General features: G+C 39.8%; 1 protein-coding gene across 1 annotated transcript in view; it reads left to right on the top strand.

Moving 5' to 3' along the window:
- The first annotated feature begins 318 nt into the window (after nt 1-318).
- The window catches only part of LOC126145350 (nematocyst expressed protein 4-like), a 196,323-nt gene continuing 183,497 nt past the window's right edge, over nt 319-13,144 (top strand). Inside the window, exon 1 of the mRNA XM_049915554.1 lies at nt 319-432. The gene's annotated coding sequence lies outside the window, so the exon portion shown is untranslated. The remainder of the gene's footprint in view (nt 433-13,144) is intronic.

Raw genomic sequence — 13,144 nt, 5'->3', positions numbered from 1 at the left:
ACGCGCATCTCTTTTGTTATTTGCGCGGCGGTGCGACGGGGAGTGAACTGGTCGCAGGCCACTTGGTGGCCCACACCTGCGCAGTCGGCCCCTCGGCTGTCTCGACCCTCCCCCCTCCCACAAGACACGGGAAGCGCGTTAGCGCCAGCGCGTGTGATTCGTGGCTCACCTGTCGCTTCGCAGCGCCGGAAATCAGAGGGCAGCGAATCAGAGCCACGTACGAGCGCCGCCGGCAATCGATTTCCGCGCGCGCGCTTTCTGCGCATGTCCGGCGTGGGCCGCCAGAGGGTATTAGTGCGGGCCGCGCGGCCTGCCGCGCACCAGTTGAGCTCGAGGCCTCGAACTGGTTGGACGCCTGCTGAGCTGAAGACGTCGCCAGCCGACTACCCCAGGCAGCAGCGCCCCCTGACAGCCCCGCAGCCCAGTGAACGGGTAAGCACTTCTCTCCCACACATCCGAAACTTATCCCACATAATTCCTTTTACCGCGGTACTGCTTATGATTAGAAAATTTAGTTTGACGCTTTTTAGGGATGTAATATTGCATCATCAGTTGTAACCATAATATGACTTCCGATCTTCAGCATAGCGTTGGAATTGTGGTCGAATGATGTTACTGTCGTTAGTTGTGGATTCGCGGACAAAACGAATAAGTGGTAACACATTGTTACTGTACCGGTTTCCTCTAAACTCTTCAAGTGTTTGCTGTCAGTCACTGGGAAAGTAAACGAACAGGAGCTAACACCGCAGTTCGCTTTTTGTACTACAAGGAGTAAACAGCAAGAAAATTCAATGTATGTTGCGTAATACTCATAATAATGATTGACATCTGCACATGCAACGTTCTCAGCTCATGATGTGAAGCGTGCCAGAGTTGAAACATTGAGTTGTTCCTATTTAAGTCTATCACTTAATCTGAAATACGAATCGTGTTGTCTTTTTAACAAGCGCGAAACTTTCATACTCAGTTTGTGTTGTTTCATCACGAGTAGCTTCACACCTGCTTTAAGTAAATATATAATTTATAAAATGAATTAGTTTGAAACTAGATTCGTGTTACACAGTTTATATCCATCGTTTACAAAGTTTTCGTGATTATTTTAAATGAAATTCTGAGTATTAGTCGCGTTTCCATAATTGTGAATGCATTGTCCTCAAAGAGTATTCTTCAGTTTAGAAGGTAAATTTTAACGCTGTGGCATACACATGTACTGAAAAGATGATCAACACAAACAGTTTTCGATTGAAGGTAAGTAGCTTTTATCGCTGAAATCTACGACGCTATGAATGCTTGTATTGCGTAACACTGTGTTCATGAATAATCCAAGAAGGATGGTTTTAATCTGTGTGTTTTATTTTGATAATCAGTGTGTCTGTAGAATATTTCTTAACTTTTTTCTGCTTGTCACACTATACGCAACAAAAATCTTTGAATTAAGAGAGGCGAGAACACATCGCCACTTGGCCAGCCTCACTTGTGATTCAAACTTGATGAACTTTTGCTTACTGTACCTCATTTTCGGGTAGTAACGCGCTTAAGTCCGAATGTACAGGTTTTGGTGATTGAGAATTTAAGTTAGATAATCGGTTATTTCATTGGCCTACAGAAATTGGTTTCTTTTATGATCTCTTCTGCAAAAGTACATGTTGCTTTCCTCTCTTAAAGTAACTTTGTGTTGCGAGATTGGAGTTCATTCAATTTTCAATTTATTAGAAGGACAATTTAACTGTATGCCGTTGGCAAACATTGAACATGGTTTCTTGTAAAATTGACACTTTTATTGAGTGTGTTCAATATGGATGGAAGGTGCTCTTTAAAGCTAACTGAAGTCAAATATAAATCGTTTCAGTTATTGTTAGGAAAATTTTCACAAGACTTTGGAAAATAAAGAAACCAACAAAGTATGAAAATTAGTAATTATACCTGCAGCAGTTGTAAAGTAAAAGCCAATTTTTCACAAATGAAGTGAGAACGAAATTAACTGTATTACTGATCATATTTTTGGAGAACTGTATTTTATTTATTAAGGAAGTTACAAAAAATAGAAATTTTTCCCATTTATACAGATGTTTCCTTGTCAGTGTCAAGGGCAATTTTGTGCCTTACTATACATGCAAATGGTATAATTACTGAATTTTTCGAGACTTCCTAATCTTAGTCTTAATTCTTGTTAACTGTACAATTTTCGTTTCTGTCATTGAGTGTTTGTTGTTATAAGAGCTGAAATTGTAATTTAAGGTTAACTTAAGAATACATAATTTAAAAATTGTGTATAAAATGTGGTATCCATATACATTATAAAAGTGTATGTATGTATACATGGAACATATCTCTTCCAAAACCAATTTCAACCAAACATGGTATATGTATCACTTACTGTCTGGAAAGAATCATTCTAGAAGTGGGAACCACCTATCTATCAAAGGGGAGGCAGTGAAAAACAAGCATAGCCCATGATGCATGAATATTGCAGCATCATGCATGACTTTCAGTTATTACTTCTTTATTACTAACTCCATTCGCCAAAAAGAGCATAAACAGTATCCACATAGATCACTGGATCTACCTGCAAAATTATACCTCTGTACAGCATATAGTTCAGGAGATATGATGTCATAAACATTGAGCTGTGTGAAAATAAAATTTCAGGGTGAAATTCACCAGAGATACATGTGAAATATGTTAAATATATTTGGTAAATGTCTTCACAAGCAAATCCTTGCATAAATAGCTCATTGTAAGCCCCTGGAACGATTACAACAAAATTTGGTACACATATTAGTTGCACTATAGAAAGAAAAACTATGGAGTTAAGAACCACCAACCTATGGTTAGGGTAAGGGTGGCAATGTGGAGAGAGAGGGGGAAGAGGAGATGAACAGACAAAGACAGGGGGAAGAAGGAGATAGACAAAAATAGTGGGAGTAGGAGATCGATAGAGGGTGGGAGGAGGGTTAGACAAAGATAGTGAGAGTAGGAGATCGATAGAGAGGGGGAGGAGGGCATGGACAGAGAGAAAGATGAGAGGAGGAGATTAAGAAAGAAAGGAGGAGATGGACAGAGACAGGGGGAGGAAGGGGTAGGCAGAGAGAGGGAGGAGGAAGAGATGAACAAAGAGACATGAAGAGGAAATGGACAGAGAAAAGGAAGAGAGGAGGATGCACAGAGAGACAGAGGATAGGAGGAGATGAACAAAGAAAGGAAAGAGGAGGAGATTAACAAAGAAAAGAGGAGATGGACAGAGACAGGGGGAGGAAGGGGTAGGCAGAGAGAGGGAGGAGGAAGAGATGAACAAAGAGACATGAAGAGGAAATGTACAGAGAAAAGGAAGAGAGGAGGATGCACAGAGAGACAGAGGATAGGAGGAGATGAACAAAGAAAGGAAAGAGGAGGAGATGAACAGGAAGAGAGGGAGGAGGAGGAGGAGATGGACAGAGAGAGGGGATGGATAGAGGGAGAGTCAGGTTATGGACAAAGAGAGGGGGAGGGGGAGGTGGACAAAGGGGGAAGAGGGAGATGTACAGGGGGGAGAAGTAGATGGGCTGAGAGAGGAGGGAAAACCAGATAGGACAGAGACAGAGGTTGGATGAGATGGACAGAGAGAGGGGCAGGAGTAGATGGAAAGAGAGTTGAGATGGGCATTTCTAGGAGCTGGACGGAGAGAGGGGAAAGAGAAGATGGACAGAGAGGGGTTGAAGGAGGTGATGGACAGAGAGTGGGGAGGAGGAGATGGACTAATAGAACATTGGGTACTCAGATAATACCAAGGGAAAAAGTATTGATTACACTATATCAGCCTAATACATGATTAACAAAAATGAAGGATATTAGGAAAAATTAATACTAATTTTTAAGACAATATATTTTAATTCACTTCTAAATAATACTAATAATACACCATTTCAGACTACTGAATTTGATTTGCACAAATTATACAATCGATACTGATGTAAGTGGCCATCTAAATTAAGTACTATTCAGAATGTATAGCCCACTCAGTTGGAAGAATTAATTGGTTTTGATTTGAGAACATCTGTCTGTCTCTCAAAAGTTCAACTGTTCTTGGCCACTTCTCACCTTTAGGTATTTTCTTTTGATTTGTTAGTTTACTTATTTCCTATTGTATCTTCAGTCGAGTTTTCATTAAAATTTTAACTTTCTTCCTTCCATTCTGTCTTCTCTTTATTCCATGTTTATCCTTTTCTACCATGACATTTAAGCAACTTACAGATTATATTAAATGCTGTGTATGGTATCTTATGAAAATTGTATGTTTTATCACTGTAATAACGTTCTTGTTGTTCTTACATCTGTTTAATACTCAATGAGTTTATGTATTTAATGTAATATCGTTTTCATTAAGAGACTGAAGCCTGTGTGGTAACTGAAGATAGTATGCAAATGAACAAATAAAGAATCAGTTCAGAATTACCCATTATATTTTGATATCTGGAGCAGATAAGCTGGAAAATCTCAGTTACTATGAATTATTTGGTGACTGTACTCTCTGAGAATTTTTTTACAATTCTGCTTGATTATTGTAAAAATTAATAACATTTTGTTGCAATCTTTAACCAAACTTAGTTTCACAAACCATTTGAGACAAGAGAATTCCCGCAGTCTGCAATCTGCACTGTTTGCTGATGATGCTGTGGGGTACAGAGAGGTGTTGTCATTGAGCGACTGCAGGAGCATACAAGATGACTTAGAGAAAATTTCTAGTTGATGTCATGAATGACAGCTTACTCTAAATGTAGAAAAATGTAATCTAATGCAGATGATGACGAGAAACAATTCCATAGTGTTCGAATATGCAGTATTGACATAGTCACATCAGTTAAATATCTACACCTAAATCTGCAAACTGATATCAAATGGAACAAGCACATAAGGATGGTAGCAGGCAAGGCAAATGGTTGACTTTGGTATTGGAAGACATCAAAACAATTCAGGGATGGGCTGCCAGATTTGTTACTAGTAGGTGACATCAACACATGCTTATTATAGAGACTGCTTCATGAAGTCAAGGGGGAATCCCAGGAAGGAAGATGACATTCTTTTTGGGAAATGCTGTTGAGGACATTTAGAGATCCAGCATTTGAAGCTGACTGCAGAACTGTTCTAGTTCTACCAATGAAGAATTTGCATAATGACCACAAAGAGAAATTAGGGCTCATACAGAGGCCTACAGAAAGTCATTCTTCCCCTCACATTATTTGCAAGAGGAACAGAAAAGGAAATGACCAGTAGTGGTATTATGTACCGTCCAACACACATCATGACTTGAGTAGAATATATGTAGATGTGGACCAATACTTTCTCATCACTACATATGTTTCAGTCATGTCATCACTCTGTGAGCCAATGACATATGTTTCCAAAGACGTTTCACAATATGGTCTTAAATTTACAATAGTTTTCATTATCTTTTTGGAGATGACTGCCATCAAGAAGTAAAAGTCCATCTGTTCAGCTTGAAGAGAAGATGAAGAGATAGACACAGTATATGAGAATACTGAATGGGTAAATCACTATGGAAAGGATGATCAAAATCTAGTAATCATAGTGGATTGGAATGTGGTTGTAGGCAAGAGATCAAAGAGGGTTACAGGAGAATATGGGCTTGTTAGCAGGAGTGATAGAGGACATAGCAGTAGTAAATACTTGGTTCAAGAATCACAAGAGGAGAAGATACACTTGGAAACAAGAAGAGGCAGAAAGATTTCAGTTAGATTACCTCATAGTCAGGCAGAGATTCCGAAATCAGGTAAGTTAAAAAAAAGACTAGTCAGGAAAAATCAATTTGCAAAGAAGTGAGATACAGAAATACTAAGAAACAGAGAAATATGAAGTTCTCTGTAGATACTACGATAGTGAAAAGCGCAGTAGGCAGTTCAGTTGAGAAGGAATGTACATCTCTAAAAATATCACAGCATTTGAAAACAAGAACATAGGTGCAAGAAAGTTAACTGTGAGGAAACCATGAGTAACAAAACAAATACTTTAGCTAATTGATGAGAGAAAGACATAAACAAATCTTCATATAAGTTCAGGAACACAGAGATATGTCACTCAGGAATGAAATAAATATTAATTGCTGTATGAAAAATGTGAAGAAATAGAAAAAGAAATGACTGTCAGAAGAACTGATTCAGCACACAGAAAAGTCAAAACAACCTTTGGTGAGATTAAAAGCAAGGGCAGTAACATTAAGAGTGCAGTGGAAATTACACTGTTTCATGTTGAGGACGAGCGGATGGGTGGAAAGACTACACTACAGGCCTTTATGAGGTGAATAACTTGTCTGAAAACGTGATAGAAGGAGAAACATGAGTCAGTAGAGAAGACATAAGGGATCATATATTGGAATTTAAAAGAAATTTGGACGACTTAAGATCAAATAAGGCAGAAAGGTATAAATAACATTCCATCAGAATTACTAAAATCATTGGGCGAAACAGCAACGAAACGACTGTCCACTTTCGTATGTAGAATGTATGAGTGTGGCCACATACTATCTGACTTTTGGAAAAATATCATCCACACAATTCCAAAGACTGCAAGAACTGACAAGTGCGACAATTACTGCACAATCAGCTTAACAGCTCATGTATCCAAGTTGCTGGCAAGAGTAAGATACAAAAGAATGGAAAAGAAAATTGAGGATACCTTAGAAGACGATCGGTTTGGCTTCAAGAAAGCTAAAGGCTCTGGAAAGACAGTTCTGACATTGCGACTGATAATGGAAGCGAGACTGAAGAAAAATCAAGACACATTCATAGGATTTGTCAACATGTAAAAAGTGTTCAACAATGTAAAATGTGGCAAGGTGTTCGGAATTCTCAGAGAAATAGGGGTAAGCTGTAGGGAAAAATTGGTGATATATGATGTGTAGAAGTACCAAAAGGGAACAATAAAAGTGGAAGTATGAAGTACTTGGATTATAAAGGGCTTAAAACTGGCTGTAGTCTTTCGTTGATGACAAAGCTATTCTCAGTGAAAGTTAAGAAAAAATACAGGCTCTGTTGATTGGAATGAACAATTTAATGACTACAGAACATGGATTGAAAATAAATCAAACAAAGACGAAAATTACAAGAAGCATCAGAGATGAGAATCCTCAGAAACTAAACGTCAGAACGGGTAATCACAAAGTAGAGAAATTATGGGATTCAGGTACCTAGGTAGGAAAATAACCCTTGACCCACAGAGCAAGGAGGACACATAAACCAGACTGGCAGCGGAAAAAAAGGCATTCCTGGCTAAGAAAAGGCTAATATTATCAAAAATTAGTGTTAATTTGGGGAAGAAATTACTGAGAATGTATGTTTCGAGCATAGTATTGTATGTTAGTGAAACATGGATTGTGGAAAACCTGGAACTGATGTGAATCGAAGTATTTGAGATGTAAAGCTACAGAAGAATGTTGAAAATTAGGTGGACTGAAAGTGAAGAAACGAGGGGGTCTGCAGAATCGGCGGGGAAAAAAAATTATGGAAAACACTGACAAGAAGAAGGGACACGGTGGTAAGATATCTGTCAAGACAGCAGGGAATAACTTCCATGGAAGTAGAGGAAGACTGAGATTGGAATGTTTTTGTTGTTGTGGTCTACAGTCCAGAGACTGATTTGATGCAGCTTCCATGATACTCTGTCTTGTGCAAGCTTCTTCATCTCCCAATACCTACTTCAACCTACGTCCTTCTGAATCTGCTTAGTGTATTCATCTCTTGGTCTTCCTCTACGATTTTTACTCTCCACACTGCCCTCCAGTACCAAATTGGTGGTCATTTGATGCCTCAGAACATGTCCTACCAACCAATCCCATGTTCTAGTTAAGTTGTACCACAAATTTCTCTTCTCCCCAATTCTGTTCAGTACCTCGTCATAACTTATGAGGAGGTATGAAGTACGAAAGCTTCTATTCTATTTATCAGCCGTGTTTCACATCCATACATGGCTACACTCCATACAAATACTTTCAGAAAAGACATCCTGACACTTCAATCTATGCTTTCCTTTCCATTGCTAGTCAACATTTTATGTCCTCTCTACTTCGACCATCATCAGTTATTTTGCTCCCCAAATAGCAAAACTCGTCTACTACTATAAGTGTCTCATTTCCTAACCTAATTCTCTCAGCATCACCTGATTAAATTCGTCCATTGTCCTCGTTTTGCTTTTGTTGCTGTTCATCTTATATCCTCGTTTCAAGACACTGTCCGTTCTACTCAACTGCTCTTCCAGGTCCTTTGCTATCTCAGGCAGAATTACAATGTCATTGGGAAACGTCAAAGTTTTTATTTCTTCTCCATGGATTTTAATACCTACTCCGAATTTCTCTTCTAAGATATGTTGTAGGGTCAGTATTGCCTCACGTTCCAACATTTCTATGGAATCCAAACTGATCTTCTCCAAGGTTGGCTTCTACCAGCTTTTCCATTTGTCTGTAAAGAATTCGTATTAGTATGTTTGCAACCATGACTCATTAAAGTGATAGCTCGGTAATTTTCACATCTGTCAGCACCTGATTTCTTTGGAATTGAAATTATTATATTCTCTTTGAAGTCTGAGGGTATTCCGCCTGTCTCATACATCTTGCTCACCACTTGGTAGAGTTTTGTCAGGCCTGGCTCTCGCAAGGCTATCAGTAGTTCTAATGGAATGTTGTCTACTCCCAGGGCCTTGTTTAGACTTCGGTCTTTCAGTGCTCTGTCAAACTCTTCACGCAGTATCATATCTCCCATTTCATCTTCACTTAAATCATCTTCCATTTCCACAATATTGTCATCAAGTACATCGCCCTTGTATAGACCCTCTATGTACTCCTTCCACCTTTCTGCTTTCCCTTCTTTGCTTAGAACTGGGTTTCCATCTGAGCTCTTGATATTCGTGCTAGTGGTTCTCTTTTCTCCAATGGTCTCTTTAATTTTCCTGTAGGCAGTATCTGTCTTATCCCTAGTGACATATGCCTCTACATCCTTACACTTTTCCTCTAGCCATACCTGCTTAGACATTTTGCACTTTCTGTCAGTCTCAGTTTTGAGATATTTGTGTCCCTTTTTGCCTGCTTCATTTACTGCATTTTTGTATTTTCTCCTTTCATCAATTAAATTCAATATTGCTTCTGTTACCCAAGGATTTCCCTCGTCTTTTTACCTACTTGATCCTCTGCTGCCTTCACTATTTCATCTCTCAAACATACCTATTCTTCCTGTACTGTATTTCCTTCCCTTGTTCTTGTCAATCGTTCCCTAATGCTCTCCCTGAAACTCTCTATATACATTCAGCAAATAATTGAGGACACAGATTGCAATTTCTACTGTGAGATGAAAAGGTTGTCACAGGAGAGGAATTCATGGTAGGCTACATCAAACCAATCACAAGAATGTACTCTGCTACGCTAGTTGCCACTTTCTGTGTGTAGTGCACGCCTGACTTTTTAATGGAGGGTACTATCATTCTCCACCTGATACAAGTGGTCGAAAAATCCACAATCAAATCGTCACAGAATCGTCTGAGCTTCTCATTCAAATCTATGATGCAGCTCCAAAACAGAGGACCGCAATCGGTTCTGGGAGGGATGCTGTGGCGGTCGTTTTTAACAGAAAACCAATGTAGCAAGTCCAAAACTCAGTAATGCTCTCCCTCTCGTAGGTTTAATCTGTGCAAAACAGTGTCACTGAAGCTACTGTCCTAACAGATCTAGCGGCTCGAGTGATCACTGTCGTTCCCACTATACCAATGGTCCCTACCGTTCATTGAAAGTGAACTCAGTTCCCAATCAAAGTTTCATAATAACAGTAAAAAAAAGTTCAAGGTCAGGCGCTCAAACACGTTAGAACTGCTTTATGAGCAGAGTGTTTTTTGTGTGGTCAGTTGTATGTTCCTACTTCATGAAGTTGTAGTTCAGAAAACCAATGCTTATTCCTATCACAGAATATCCACAAATAATGGAAAATGTATATTCTGAAGTTTTATAATTGTATACAAAAATGTAAAAAAAGCATTTAAGACACTGAAAATCACAAACTCCTTACGAATACCGTAAAAATGGTCAAAATCGCGAGAAGGAGCCAAAATTTTGAGTTGTGATGCAATTCTCAGAGATACCTGAGATTAGGACATATATCCAATTCCCATACATATTTAGCAGTTGTGGATCCTTTCCATATTTCCTAGCATGTACACACACACACATACACATACACACACACACACACACACACACACACACACACACACACACAGGTAGTTTGGCATTTTCTCCACAGATTTGCCGATATGCACATTCGACACGGACATGTTCACCACTTCCCCCCTTCCACCTCTCTGCCCCCTTTATCCTCCCACCTCTATATGTCTATCTCCTCCTTCCCACTCTCCATCTCCTTCTCCCCTTTCCCTGACCACAACTTCTTGGCCCCCTCCCTCTGTCCATATCCTCCTCCCATCCATTTGTCCATCACCACCTCCCCCTCACCCTTCTCCACATTTTTCCTGCATCCCTTCCTCTCACTGTAGATATCCTTCTCCTACTCCCCTTTTCTGTACTCACTTTGCTGAACTATCTATCAATCTCCTGCACCCCCCCCCCTCTCTGTCCATCTCTTCCACTTCCATATCTCTGTCCAGCTCTCATTCTCCCCTGTTTCGCTATATATCTCCTTCTTCCCCCATCTCCCTGCTCAGTTGTGTCAATCTGCAGGTATTACCCCTGCAAGGCATGCTGAGGCTACCCACACAACATGCCTCCTCCTCTTCCTCTCTCTCTCTCTGTCTTCTCCTTTGTGAACTTCCTGTCTATTAGCCTAAGTTTCGATGATGACAGTGTAGCTTTGTTGAAGCCATTCATACAGTAAAATACTTTTATACAAATCTTGGCTTGTGAAACTTTCTTCACTTACAAAACATACACAATGAAGCTAGCTTATTGTTAACAAACGCTCTTACACATAATTGCACATGCAGTCAGCAGGCTGCTCTCTTTCGTTGAAAAATGAAATTTTCGCTACATTCTTGTAACCGTGAAAAATGCCACAAAAACGAGCAAGTGAGGTAGTTGCACAAGGGAGTCTCCTACTGTCTACCGCTGCACCGACAAAAGGCGGCAAGGTAGACTTTTAGTTTCGATGCAAAAGTTAAAATCATGTGGAATATCTTTCGAAATTGGATGAATCTTTTTGAAATAATAAACAGTATTTTGTTAACGTTTTGATCAAAGATAAGTAATTTTATAGAAATCCAAGATTAATGTCAATCATAGTCAGTTACAGGCAAATTAAGAGCAGAATCAGTGATAGTGGTATTAAACAGCCTTTGGTCATTTAACATTTCTGGTGATGAGAACCATACATCTCAGTAAATTAATTCAAAATGAAACAGTCTGCAACGAATTCATTGGTAATTCACCATGGATAAGATGGCGGACTAGGGCAGACAAGATGGCGGACTATGGTGGACAAGATGGCGGACTGTGACAGACAAGATGGCAGATTGTGGCAGACAAGATGGTTGGCAATGGCAGACTGTGGCAGGTTATGATGTCACAAGATGGCAGACTGTGTCATGAAGGTGCTGCAGGTCACCTGCCACCTGAGTCAGTTGCATTCTGTTCACTGTGATGGGGCATCAGCAGCAGAGATCCGCCAGGCAGAATAAGAATAAGAAGAAGAAGAACAAGAAGAATACTGCTACATTCAAGAGTAAGTGCTATTATTATTATTATTATTATTGCTATTATTAATCCAACCATTTCCTCTCACTTTTTGTTATGTGTTTATGTGTATGTGCACCAGTATTTATATATTTTCCTTCTTTCAGCAGCTCAGCAGCAGCCTCCTGATGCAGTACAAGCAGCCATGTTGGAGCAGGACACACATCTGTTTGAACATCTATTAGCTGCAAGAGCACTTGTTGAGCCACAGGAATGCACATATGGGCCACCAGATATATCTGATCAGGACACACACCCTTCATCAAATCACAGTGAAGTGGTTTACACTGAAGTGGCAAAAGTCATACATGGGGTACATCCTAATATCACAGCAGACCTCCCTTTGCCTTTTGAGCCATTCTCCCTCTAAAGCCATCCATAATTTCAAAAAATGTTGCTGGTGCCATATTTTATACATGAACTGATTTCTTGATTATGACTCATAAATGTTTGGTAGGTGGCCAAATTATTCGCTCAAATTTTCCAGAATGTTCTTGAAACCAATTGTGAATAAGTGTGACCTGGTGACATGGCACATTGTAATCCATAAAAATTCCATCATTGTTTGGAGACATGAAGTCCATGAATGGTTGCAAATGGTCTGCAAGTAACCAAAGTTAACCATTTCCAGCCACTGATCAGTTCAGATGGACCATGGAACCCAGTCAATTCCATGAAAACAGAGCCCACACCATTATGGGGCTATCATCAGCTTGCTCAGGTGCTTTGTTGACAACTTGGGTCCTTGGCTTCGTGGGATCTGTGCCATACTCGAACCCTACCATCTGTTCTTACTAAGAAATCAGGACTCCTCTGACCAACCCATATTTTTCCATTAATCTAAGATTCAACCAGTATGGTCAAGAGCTCAGGAGGGACACTGCAGGCAATGTGCTGCTAGCAAAGGCGTTCCTATCGATCATCTCCTGTTGTAGCCCATTAGCGCCAGATTTCGCCGTATTGTCCCAATGGATATGTTAGTTTTATATCGCACAGCGATTTCTGCAGTATTTCACACAGTGTTGCTTGTCTGTTAGCACTGACAACTCTATACAAATGCTGCTACTCTTGGTCATTAAGTGAACGCCTTTGGCCACTGCATTGTTCTGTCATGAGAGGTAATGTCTGAAATCTGGTATTCTCAGACACTGTGGATCTAGGAATATTGAATTCCCTAACAATTTCCAAAATAGAATCCCCCATGCATCATGCTACAATTACCATTCCATGTTAAAAGTGTGTTAATGCCTGTTACAAGGCCGTAACTATGTCAGAAACCTTTTCACATGAATTGCCTGCATACAAATGACAGTTCTGCCAATGCACTGCCACTTTATACTTCAAGTACATGATACTTCTGCCATCTGTACGTGGGCATATAGCTATCCCTTGACTTTTGATACCTCAGTGTACTACTGTTTGCCACAA

This window comes from Schistocerca cancellata, chromosome 1 (assembly GCF_023864275.1).
Source record: "Schistocerca cancellata isolate TAMUIC-IGC-003103 chromosome 1, iqSchCanc2.1, whole genome shotgun sequence".
Taxonomy (NCBI): Eukaryota; Metazoa; Arthropoda; class Insecta; order Orthoptera; family Acrididae; genus Schistocerca; species Schistocerca cancellata.
This window is presented reverse-complemented; position numbering and strand designations above follow the sequence as displayed.